The following is a 12,460-nucleotide window of genomic DNA, read 5'->3' as shown; positions in this document are numbered from 1 at the left end:
GGGGCGTTCGAGTTCATACTCTTCGGCCGCAAGGACTTCAGTCCATCGGTCGGCTAGCAAGTCTTGGTCAGCTCTAAGCTGCTGCTGTTTTTTCTTGAGGCTGCTTGCTGTGGCCATAAGCCTGCGTTTGAAACGCTCTTGTTCGATGGGATCCTCAGGTATGACAAATTCATCGTCGTCGAGGCTTGCTTCGTCTTCGGAGGGAGGCATGTAATTATCGTCCTCGACCTCTCTGTCTGCCGCTCTCTCATGAGGGCTGGCTTCTCCATCCTCCTGTGCTGAATCCTGCTGGAGGGGGTTGTATTCGGCACTGTCTGGGGTGTTATTGTCTCCGGTGCTGGATTCGCCGTTTTTGCTGTGGCGGGATTTAGAGCGGCGTCGCTGACGCCGGCACTAAGGCTGTTTCTTGGAGGGGTCATCCTCCGTTGTTCCATCGCCATCCCCTTCTTTTGGGGTGTCCACCATGTATATGTCATATGACGAGGTGGCTTTCCAGTGCCCTATAGGTGCTGGTTCTTGGTCGTCTCCTTCATCGGCGTCCATACCGTCGATGTCTTCGGAGTCGAAGTCGAGCATGCCGGTTAAATCATTGACAGTGGCTACAAAGTGGGTGGTGGGTGGGCTTCAAATTTCTTTGTCGTCCGCATCCCAACCTTGCTGACCATAGTCCGGCCAGGGCTCTCCTGATAAAGAGAGAGACTTTAGTGAATTCAGGATGTCGCCAAAGGGCGAGTGCTAAAATATGTCTGCGGCGGTGAACTCCATGATCGGAGCCCAATTGGGTTCGATTGGAAGGGGTGTGGAAGATTCGAAGTTCGGAAAGGAGTCCGGCACCTTGGAGTCACGAGCTTCGCGAAGGACAAGACTGGTGTTCGGCTCGATCGCCGTATAGATTGCACCCCCCGAGGTGGTGTCCAACCATCCGTCCCCGATTGGCGCAGTCAGCTCCGAGTTAAGGGTCGGAGCGGACACCTGAGCGGCCCTCTGGACACTGTTCGGCGGCAGAGCTAGATCATGCCCCTCATGATAGTGCAGCGCGCTCAGCCGTGGCTCGAATCCGTCGAAGATCAAGTCTCCACGGATGTCGGCCGTGTAGTTCAAACTTCCGAATCTGACCTGATGGCCAGGGGCGTAGCTTTCAATCTGCTCCAGATGGCCAAGTAAATTGGCCCACAACGCAAAGCCGCCAAATACGAAGATCTGTCAGGGGAGAAAAGTCTCACCCTGGACCGCGTCGTTGTTGATGATCGAAGAAGCCATCGGGCCTAAAGGTGACGACGCAGAGGAACTCTCAATGAAAGCACCAATGTCGGTGTCAAAACCGGCGGATCTCGGGTAGGGGGTCCCGAACTGTGCGTCTAGGCAGATGGTAACAGGAGACAAGGGACACGATGTTTTTACCCAGGTTCGGGCCCTCTCGATGGAGGTAAAACCCTACTCCTTCTTGATTAACATTGATGATATGGGTAGTACAAGAGTAGATCTACCACGAGATCAGAGAGGCTAAACCCTAGAAGCTAGCCTATGGTATGATTGTTGTTTTTTCTATGGACTAAAACCCTCCAGTTTATATAGACACCAGAGAGGGCTAGGGTTACACAATGTTGGTTACAATGGGAGGAGATCTACATATCCGTATCGCCAAGGTTTCCTTCCACGCCAAGGAAAGTCCCATCCGGACACGGGACAAAGTCTTCAATCTTGTATCTTCATAGTCCAGGAGTCCGGCCAAAGGTCATAGTCCGGCCATCCGGACACCCCCTAATCCAGGACTCCCTCAGCCGTGAAGGGATTGACAACCACTTTATTGTGTTGGTTGCGAGGTTCTTGTTTGTTTGTGTAGGCGCGTGGGACTTCTGAGGAGCCTCCTACTGGATTGATACCTTGGTTCTCAAAAACTGAGGGAAATACTTATGCTACTTTGCTGCATCACCCTTTCCTCTTCAAGGAAAAGCAACGCAAGCTCAAGACGTAGTAAGAAGGATTTCTGGCGCCGTTGCCGGGGAGGTCTTCGCTCAAGTCAAGACATACCAAGTACCCATCACAAACTCATCTCCCTAGCATTACATTATTTGCCATTTGCCTCTCATTTTCTTCTCCCCCACTTCACCCTTGCCGTTTTATTCGCCCTCTCTTTCCCAATCTCTTATATCTTCCGCTTGCCTTTTTGTTTGCTTGTGTGTTAGATTGTTTGTCTCGTAGTCATGGCTAGTACCTTATCCGCTCCTATGTCTCCCGAGTTTGAAGTTCTTCACTTCAAGCAAAGGCAAGGAGAAAACTTAAAAGATGCTTGCTATAGGATGATGGAATCTTATCGTAATTGCATGCTAGAGGTGAATTTTAGAATTCTACTTCACAATTTTTATGTTGGGCTAAATCTGTCCCATAGACAACTCTTGGATTGCATTGCCAAAGGAAATTTTATTGAAATTCATCCCAGTATTGCGCATGAAATTTTAGAGGTAATAGTGGGAACACTACCTCAAAAAGGGGGACCACATCCTACCCAAGAAGAAACACAAGTGTTTGAAAAGATTTGCGAAGTAAAAAAAATCTTACAAAAGTCTATTGAACCTCTTAAGAGTGTTAGCGAAAATCTTCACCGCATGAATATGTTGATTACTCTTTGCAATAAGCGGTTGGATTCTTTAGATCTAAAAATTTCCGAGTATGAAGGGAAACGTAAAGAACCTCCCCGATTCGAGCATGACTCTGCTAAAAAACGGTGGCACTACTTAGATCTATCCTCGCTTTTATGCCTAGCTAGGGGCGTTAAACGATAGGGCTAGTTGGGAGGCAACCCAATTTTATTTTTGTTTTTTGCTTTTTGCTTCTATTTAGTAATAAATTTTTCATCTAGCTTCTGTTTAGATGTGTTTTCATGTTTTAATTAGTGTTTGTGCCAAGTAGAACCTATAGGATAACCTATGGTGATAGTTAATTTGATTCTGCTGAAAAACAGAAACTTTGCACACATGAAAATAATTTTAGTAATTCACAGAAACGTGCTTTTGCGTTGATTCTTTTTGATGTAGATCAATAGACAAATTGCCCAGGACTTCCTATCTTGGTAGGATTTTTAGAGTTCCAGAAGTATTCTAGAGTTATAGATTCCTACAGGCTGTTCTGTTTTTGACAGATTCTGTTTTTCGTGTGTTGTTTGCTTATTTTGATGCATCTATGGCTAGTATCGGTGGGTATGAACCATAGAGAAGTTGGAATACAGTAGGTTTAAAACCAATATAAATAAATAATGAGTTCATTACAGTACCTTATGTGGTGGTTTTTCTTTCTTGCACTAACGGAGCTTATGAGATTTCCTGTTGAGTTTTGTGTTGTGAAGTTTTCAAGTTTTGGGTAAAGATTTGATGGACTATGGAATAAGGACTGGCAAGAGCCTAAGCTTGGGTATGACCATGGCACCCCAAGATATTCAAGGATAACCAAAAGCCTAAACTTGGGGATGCCCCGGAAGGCATCCCCTCTTTCGTCTTCGTTCATCGGTAACTTTACTTGGAGCTATATTTTTATTCGCCACATGATATATGTTTTGCTTGGGGCGTCTTGTATGATATTAGTCTTTTCTTTTTAGATTACCACAATCATCCTTGCTGTACACACCTTTTGGGATAAGCCCACATGATTTGGAATTTATTAGAATACTCTATGCGCTTCACTTATATCTTTTGAGCTAGATAGTTTTGCTCTAGTGCTTCACTTAATTCTTTTTAGAGCACGGTGGTGTCTTGATTTTTGTAGAAATTATTAGTCTCTCATGCTTCACTTATATTATTTTGAGAGTCTTTTAGAACAGCATGGTATTTTATATGGTTATAAAATTGGTCCTAGAATGATGAGCATCCAAGTTGGGTATAATAAAAACTATCATAGGAAGTGAATTGGATGCTATGATCAATTTGATACTTGATAATTGTTTTGAGATATGGAGGTGGTGCTATTAGAGTCATGCTAGTTGGGTGATTATGAATTTAAAGAATACTTGTGTTGAAGTTGGCAAGTCCCGTAGCATGCACGTATGGTAAAAGTTGTGTAACAAATTTATTGCATGGGGTGCTCTTTTGATTGCCTTCCCTTGAGTGGAGGTCGGGGGAGCGCGATGGTTAACTCCTACCAACCTCCCCCCCAGGAGCATGCGTAGTAGTACTTTGCTTCGAGGGCTAATAAATCTTTTGCAATAAATATATGATTTCTTTATGACTAATGTGAGTCCATGGATTATACGCAATTTTACCTTTCCATCATTGCTGGCCTCTTCGGTACCGTGCATTGCCCTTTCTCACCTTGAGACGCTTTTCTCCAGGGCGGGCCTGAGACGCAGCTTCATGACATTCTTTGGGCCATCCATGACGGAAAAAACCATGGTAGAAGCGAGGGCGGGGAAATTTCGGGGAGTTCCCGGTTACGGTGGGAGGTCCAGGGCCGAGCGATGCGCGTTTCTCTCGAACATGTATGCATGTGTGTGCAAGGCGTTGGCTCTAACTGAACCCGAGCGAGGCGTTGGGCTCTAACTGAACCCGAGCATTACACTGCAGGCTACGCATTACTGAACCCGAGCGATCGATCGATGGCTGTTAACTGAACTCGATCGAGCGATTCCTTCGCTACTGCTGCTAACTGAAGCCGATCGATGATGCCTGTGGGACGAGCAGCGAGCGTTGCTGGGGGGGTGGATGAACAGTGAGCGGTGGTGTTGCCTCTGGATGAATAGGACCCCGTGGTGTGGAGGGCTAGATGAATAGTAGATGGTGGAGGGGTGCCCGAGGAGGGGTGGTTGAACAGTAGCCGGTGGAGTAGCGCGCGGTGGAGGCTGGATGAACAGGAGACCGTGGAGGCTGGAGGAGGTCGACGGTAGCCTGTGCAAGCTGGAGGAGGTAGACGGTGGAGATGAATACTATCACGTGGAGTCCTGTTTTGCGGTATGCCACACCCCTCCCAATGAACAGGACACCCGTTTCGACCGTAGCGCTCCAACACAAGTCTGTTTCGTCCGTTTTGCAGTACGCCACACCCCTCCCGATCAACAGGACCCCCGTTTCGACCATAGGAGGTACGTTTCGTCCGTTTTGTGGTACGCCACACCCCTCCTGATCAACAGGACCTCTGTTTCGACCGTATGAGGTCCGTTTCCTCTGTTTTGTGGTATGCTAGACCCCTCCCGATGAAAAGGATCCCGTTTCGAACGTGGCCGGTCGAACACAAGGCCGTTTCCTCTGTTCTGCAGTACGCCAGGCCTCGTTTCCATCGCCTGTTCCGTTCAAGCCCTCCCGATGAACACGACCACACATTCCGTTCCGACCCAGCCGGTTGGCTCCCACGCATTTTGTTGCCTCCCGATGAACACAACGCATTCCGTTGCCTCCCCATGAACACGACGCATTCTATTGCCTCCCCATGAACACGACACATTACGTTGCCTCCCCATGAACATGACGACGACGCTGTTTCTCCATTCCGACCCAGCCATGTACACGAGCCCTGGCCGTACGTATGCGCGAGTAGGCGTTCGAGACCCCGCCCGTATGTACGTACGTGGCCGTATTTTCTTTTTTGCACCCTGGCCGTTGTACATGCGTGTACATGCTACGTGCGTGCCTCTACTACAACACGTGCGCGCCTCTACAACGACCAGTATGTACGTACACGTTCGCGACTAGAATGACAATGCTACGTACGCTTCGGCCAGGTGGGACCCGATAGTCAGGCACTTCCTTGCCTGCGAAGATGTAGCTGGTGGGTCCCAGCAGTCAGGGGGCGAATCATTTTTTTCCCGGACGCACTTCCTTGCGTGCGAAGATGTAGCTGGTGGGTCCCAGCAGTCAGGGGGAAATATTTTTTCATGAAATACAGTGGCCCGTCTGGTGGGTCCCAGCTGTCAGGTGGAGGAATCATTATTTTCCAAGTAATAAGGAGGCACTTCCTTGCTGCGGATATGGATCCAACTGTCAGCCTCTTCACGTACAGTCCACGTCCGATGGAAGCCGTTCCTTGACCACGTTGACCACGCCACACCGAGAGCACCAGGGAGGTGGACGACGGCGAGGCCTAGGAAGGGGACGACGCCGAGCCGGGGAAGACGCGACAGTGGATGCCCACGCATAGAGGAGTACGAGGGTTCACTGTTTCGCTGTGGTGTGAGGCTGCCATCGCCGCAGAATAACATGGGATGTGGGTGAGTAGAGGGATGGCCTGGCCAGCGGTGGGAGTAGTAGGGGGCGATGAGGTCTCCGCCGCATCGCAGCTGGCCATGGGAGGCAGGAGCACGAGGCACAACCGGCGCTGGTTTGGGCGGCTGGAGCAAGAAGACCAAAGGTTGAAGAAGCACTACGGCCATTGGATGGACATCGTACGGTCACTGGAGCTAGAATCGTGCATATTGACTAAGTTGACAAAGCCCTCCGTCCCCGTCATTTTAGTAGGCCCACAAGTCAACCTGCCACTATACTGGCTCCCAGCTAATAGGGGGGGGGGTATTCATTTTTTTGTGCGTAATAAGAAGGCACTTCCTTGCGTGCGAAGATATAGCTGGTGGGTCTGATCTGTCAGTGGCGGTAACATTTTTTTCGCAAAATACAGAGGCCCTTTCGGTGGGTCCCTGATGTCAGGTGGAGGAATCATTATTTTACGCGTAATAAGGAGGCATTTCCTTGCGTGCGGCCGTGGACCCAGCTGTCGGCCCCTCCACGTACAATCCACTTCAGATGCATGTCGGTCGTTGACCATGTTGACCAGGCCGCGCCGAGAGCACCAGGGCAGTGGAAGGTGGCGAGGCCTAGGAAGGGAACGACACGGAGGCAGGGAAGACTCGGCAGTTGTTTCCCATGCGGAGGGGAGTACGACTTTACGAGGGTTTACTGGTTCGTCTGTCGTCGCCGGAGAATAACAGCAGGTGTGGGTAAGTAGAGGGATGGCTAGGCCAGCGATGGGAGTACGATGGGGCGGTGAGGCCTGCGCGGCAGCACACCCGGCCGCGGGGAGGAGGGAGCAGGCAGTCCCGCCGGCGCTTGTTTGAGCGGCTGGAGCAGGAAGAGCAGAGATTGAAGAAGCACGACGGCCGTTGGATGGACATCCAACAGTCACTTCTTGTGTGTCAATCTTTTTTTAGGAAAGCCTCAAATATGTGGAAAACAACATACAACCCATCTGCCATTATTTCTAATAATTTACAACCCATTTGCTAATTCTTAAGGTTTTTTTTGGGAGCCCATATTCTTTCTGTTAGCATTACAGCCCATATTGTGGCCAGGGTTAAAAAATTATATGAAATTTTGCATATTTCGGTGCGGTCCGAACTATTTTTAATCGCAAAATTTCGACTCACATTCAAACTGATTTTAAAAATAAATGTATATCAATATAAAATCCAACAAATTCTCCACACATAAAAATTAATGTAATTTAAAATCTCGAAATAAAAAAAGACATTTGAAATTAATTGTCGGTTTGATGTGTTTTAAAAATGTACAACCCATTTCTCATTTCTGATGGGCCATTTTCTCGGCCAGCTGAATGAAAGCTCTCCTCGTCTTGAAAGATTTGCAGCCCAACAGGCCTGACAAAGCGACTTACTTGGCAAATCACAAAAAAACTAGGTTGTGGCCGTGGACCCAGCTGTCAGCCTCTCCACGTACACTACTCTTCCGATGGAAGTCATTCCTTGGGCACGTTGACCACGCCGCATGGAGAGCACCATGGCGGTGGACGATGACATGGCCTAGGAAGGGGATGACACGGAGCCGGGGAAGATGCAGCAGTGGAAGCCCGTGCAGAGAGGAGTACGAGGGTTCACTGGTTCGGCCGGTGTTAGGCTGCCGTCGCCGCAGAATAACAGGGGGTGTGGGTGAGTGGAGGGATGGCCTGGCTAGTGGTGGGAGTAGTATGGGGGCGGTGAGGCATCTGCGGTAGCACAACCAGCCACGGTAGGCAGGAGCAGGCGGCACGACCGGCGCAGCTTTGGGCGGCTGGAGCAAGAAGACCAGAGGTTGAAGAAGCACTATGGCCGTTGGATGGACATCATACGGTCACTGGAGTATTGACTAAGTTGACAAAGCCCTCTGTTCCCGTCAACTTAGTAGGCCCACAAGTCAGCCCAACAATATGGTGGGTCCCAGCTAGCAGGGGGTATTCATTTTTTAGGGCGTAATAAGGAGGCACTTCCTTGCGTGCGAAGATATAGCTGGTGGGTCCGACCTGTCAGCAAGGGAAACGTTTTTTTCGCGAAATACAGAGGCCCTTCCTGTGGGTCCTAGCTGTCACGTGGAGGAATCATTAGTTTGCATGTAATAAGGAGGCATTTCCTTGCGTGCGGCCGTGGACCCAGCTGTCAGCCTCTCCACGTACAGTCCACTTCCGATGGATGTCGTTCATTGACCATGTTAACCAGGCCGCGCCGAGAGCACCAGGGCAGTGGACGACGGCGAGGTCTAGGAAGGGAATGACACGGAGCCAGGGAATACTCGGTAGTTGTTTCCCGCACAGAGGAGTACGAGGGTTTACTAGTTTGTCTGTCGTCGCCGGAGAATAACAGCATGTGTGGGTGAGTAGAGGGATGGCTAGGCCAGCAATGGGAGTACGATGGGACCGTGAGGCCTGCGCGGCAGCATAGCCGACCACGGGAGGAGGGAGCAGGCAGTCCCACTGGCGCTTGTTTGAGCGGCTGGAGCATGAAGAGCAGAGATTGAAGAAGCACGACAGCCGTTGGATGGACATCCAACATTCACTTCTCTGATGTGTTGACTAAGTTGACAGGGCGTTGCGTGTGTCAACCTTTTTTTATGAAAGCATACGCGTCAACCTGTAGTAGGCGCACAAGTCAGCCTCAAATCTATGGAAAATAGCATACAGCCCATCTGCCATTATTTCTAATAATATACATCCCATTTGCTAATTCTTAAGAATTTTTTGGAGCCCGTCTTCTTTTTGTTAGCATTACACCCCATATTGTGGCCACGGTTAAAAAGTATACGATATTTTGCATATTTCGGTGCGGTCAATTGTATTTAATCTATAAATATTGATTCACATTCAAACTATTTTGAAAAATAATTTATATAAATACAAAATCCAAATAATTGTCCACGCATAAATATCAATCGAATTTAAGATCTTGTAATGAAAAAAAGTTGAAATTAATTCCTTGTTTGATGTGTTTTAAAAATGTACAGCTCATTTCTGGGCAAACTGAATGAAACTCTCCTTGTCTTGAAAGATTTGCAGCCCAGCAGGGCCGATAAAGCAAGTAGGCCTTGTTTGGGTATTTCTTTTAAAAAAATAGAACTGGGCTAGCCATTTTCAGCAAGAAAAAAACACAATTGGGCTCATGATGTGGTAAACATAAATAAAACCCTGGCTAGACGGGTCACAGCCCCCGCACAGCCCCGTTGTTACCCTCATCCATCGCTAAAACTAGTATAAATAACAACTGCTTGTTCCTCAAAAAAACCTGCACAACTTGCTGGGTCCCTGGTGTCAGCCGCTCGTAGTGTAATTCTCTCGTTTATTGACTACGTTGACAATGGCGTGAGCCCCAGATGTCCAACCATTAGGAGGAACCATATTTTTGGGCTTGTAATATAGAGGCACTTGCTTGCGTACTGCCATGACGCTGGTGGGTCCCTACTGTCATCCTCTCCACGTACAGTCATCTCCTTGTTCCTCTCGGTTGTTGACGACGTTGACAACGCAAGAGGGCGGCGCACCGCGCACGGCAAGCGAACCAAGGCCGCAAGGCGGAGGACGATTGCGAAGCCTCGGATGGAACGAACAGGAGCAGTGGAAGATGCCCGGGTCCAGTCGCAGGGCGGAGGGGAGTACGAGGGTTGACTGGTTCGGGCGTGGGTGCGTGTTGGGGATGATGTCGCCGGAGAATAACAGGACGTGCGGGGGAATAGAGGGAGGGACTGGCCAACGTTGGAGGATACGTACGGTAGGGCGGCGGAGGCACAGCCAGCCATGGGAGGCGGGAGCAGGCAGAGCCGACGGGGTGGTTTGGTTTGGGCGGCTGGAGGAAGAAGAAGACAATAGATAGAAGATACACGATAGATGCTAGATGTCAATCCAACGGCTGGTAGGCATAATCGTTTGTTGACTGGCTAGTAAGTCGACACCACCTTGGATAGGCTATTTCCTCGCGGGTCCCAAATGTCAGAATCCAAATATGTCATGGTCATGCAGCCTTTCCTATGAAAATTTACAGCCCATTTGATGTGCTAGTTCAGAATAAGTTTGTCGGTGTTGGTGGGGGCTAATCACTTGGCTTCTGTAATGCACAGTGAGCTCAAGCAACCGGCGAGAGTGATGTTATTTCCCTTGGTTGGGATTTGTTACAATATTTCACTCTAAATTAAATGAATGGCAAGCCATTTGCCTTGTTTCAAAGAAAATATGACAGTCACAACCGAGTTGAAAAGGGCAGGAACATCTAACTCCAGCTTACAAACTGTAAAAAAGCATGAGGCTTAATTGTTCATCAGGTTTACAAAAAAATCAAGATTGAAAAGGGCACCCATATCTAACTCCAGCACTTTTTTCGGCATTCACAGTCAAATGGATCGGTCAGGTCCATAGAATGAACATCCTGGGTCGTAAAATTTACTGGATTATGACCACAATATGTTGTAAATAGAAGCCCGACACGTTCAGAAGCTCTTTTGCCCACCCGAAACTCCTTTTTTTGCTCTTCGACATACCCATCTGTCAAACCATGCTGCTGATAAACTTAAGCCTGATAGACAATAGTAACCTCGCATTCAGTAGGAAGAATGTGACAAATCTTGTGTTTGCACGGTTGGCTACATATCGTTCTAGCATTATTGTCTTCAATCGAATCTCATGAGAAGTGAGAAAATCCCGATGCTTACGAATCCACCGATTGGTTATAACTTTCTTACTCCGTCCTATTGCCTAAATAGGCAATAAGATTGAAAACAGTTAAGGTCTAAAAGAAGAGTGTCGAAAGAGCAACAGCTGAACGGTTAATTCTAGTACACTATATGCGGGCTTCCAATGTGCGTGAAATTATCACCTTGATATACAACTTCTCCAGACATGGAAAGCATTGCAGCAAGCCAATAATCTTGTTCAGATCAAAACTATTCATTTGGATATAGAAGATCTTGACAGAATCCAGCACCATTGATAGGCCATCCATGGAGAAACTCTTCATTGAGCATAGAACATAATATTAGTACAAAATGTGTACTCCAAGATGATATATAACTTATGTGCAGAAATTTAAAATGCAGCTTATGGTTACAAGTGTAGATGATAATATAAAGTACCTGAAGAACTGTGGAGCCAAACACCATATTGAAATGAGCACAGAGATCATGTATTACACCCAAGGTCTCCTGTTTAGGCGCAGAGAGGACTGTTATTTGCAACGGTGAATAACTAGAATCAAGGATCAACCTTTGAAGTGAAGGGGCATCTTGGATGATGAGCTGCCTTCCGTCAAAAGAAATTCCAATTCTTACAAGGTTAGGCGACTTTATTTTGAGACAACCGATTCTAGCTGTGAAAACAAGCACCAAGCACTCCAGCGCAGGGCAACTAGAGTGGATGATGCTGTGCAATGAGGCCTCCGATATACAAACCCACACAAGTGAAAGTTTCTTGAGAAATGAGAGTCGAAGGTTTAGTTCCAGATTGTCTGGTAGGTAGCACAGTGCAAAGGTGGCGGTGTGGAGAGAGGAGGAAAACCGCGAGATGAACATTAGTGCCGAGGGCACAAGTTCATGGCGTTCGGTATGTGGTATGTGATTTCCAGGGGAAAGTAGAACTCAAGCAGCTGTAGTTCTGTGAATTCAGGGGATTTCAGCCAGGCGTCCACCGTGCAGGGCATGGTATGCTTGCTCAGGTAGCATGACGGGATGCAGAGGCTTTGAACGGAGCCCTGGTGGGAGGAGATGATGGCTCTGGGGATTTCAAAATCATTGAAGAGAGATAGCTGACGACAGTCGAGATTAAGGGGCACGGCGCGCCATAGAGGGCACCACCGAATTGAGATGAGTTGGGTGTGGTAGCAATCCTTGGTGGGGAGAAGCGAGATGATCTCCTCAAGGACGACATCCGAGAGATCGCTGATGCGGTCCACCCGAGATTCTACGGGTTCCTGGGATCTGATGGGGGCGGGGTGGCCGCTTATCCCCGCGCTACCGGGTGCGGGATGTACAACAAGCTTCGCCGCTGACGGGAGCCTCATCTTCTTGGCGCTGGGGGTCAGCCGACTCCATTTTCCTCGAGGGCGTCGTGTCGCGCTCACGGATTTGAGCAGAGTAACGAATGACGAGCCTAGTTGTAGTGCGAGCGAAGAAGAAGGGGAACTGGGGGTTTTCTGTATGAGTGAGGACGAAGGGGAGATGGGATTTTCTATAGGAGTGAGGTGAGGAATTTGGGGGTACGAGTGGAGCGAGCTGACGTGAGGTGGGTGGGAGCGAGGAGG

This window comes from Triticum dicoccoides, chromosome 1B (genome assembly GCF_002162155.2).
Source record: "Triticum dicoccoides isolate Atlit2015 ecotype Zavitan chromosome 1B, WEW_v2.0, whole genome shotgun sequence".
Taxonomy (NCBI): Eukaryota; Viridiplantae; Streptophyta; class Magnoliopsida; order Poales; family Poaceae; genus Triticum; species Triticum dicoccoides.
This window is presented reverse-complemented; position numbering follows the sequence as displayed.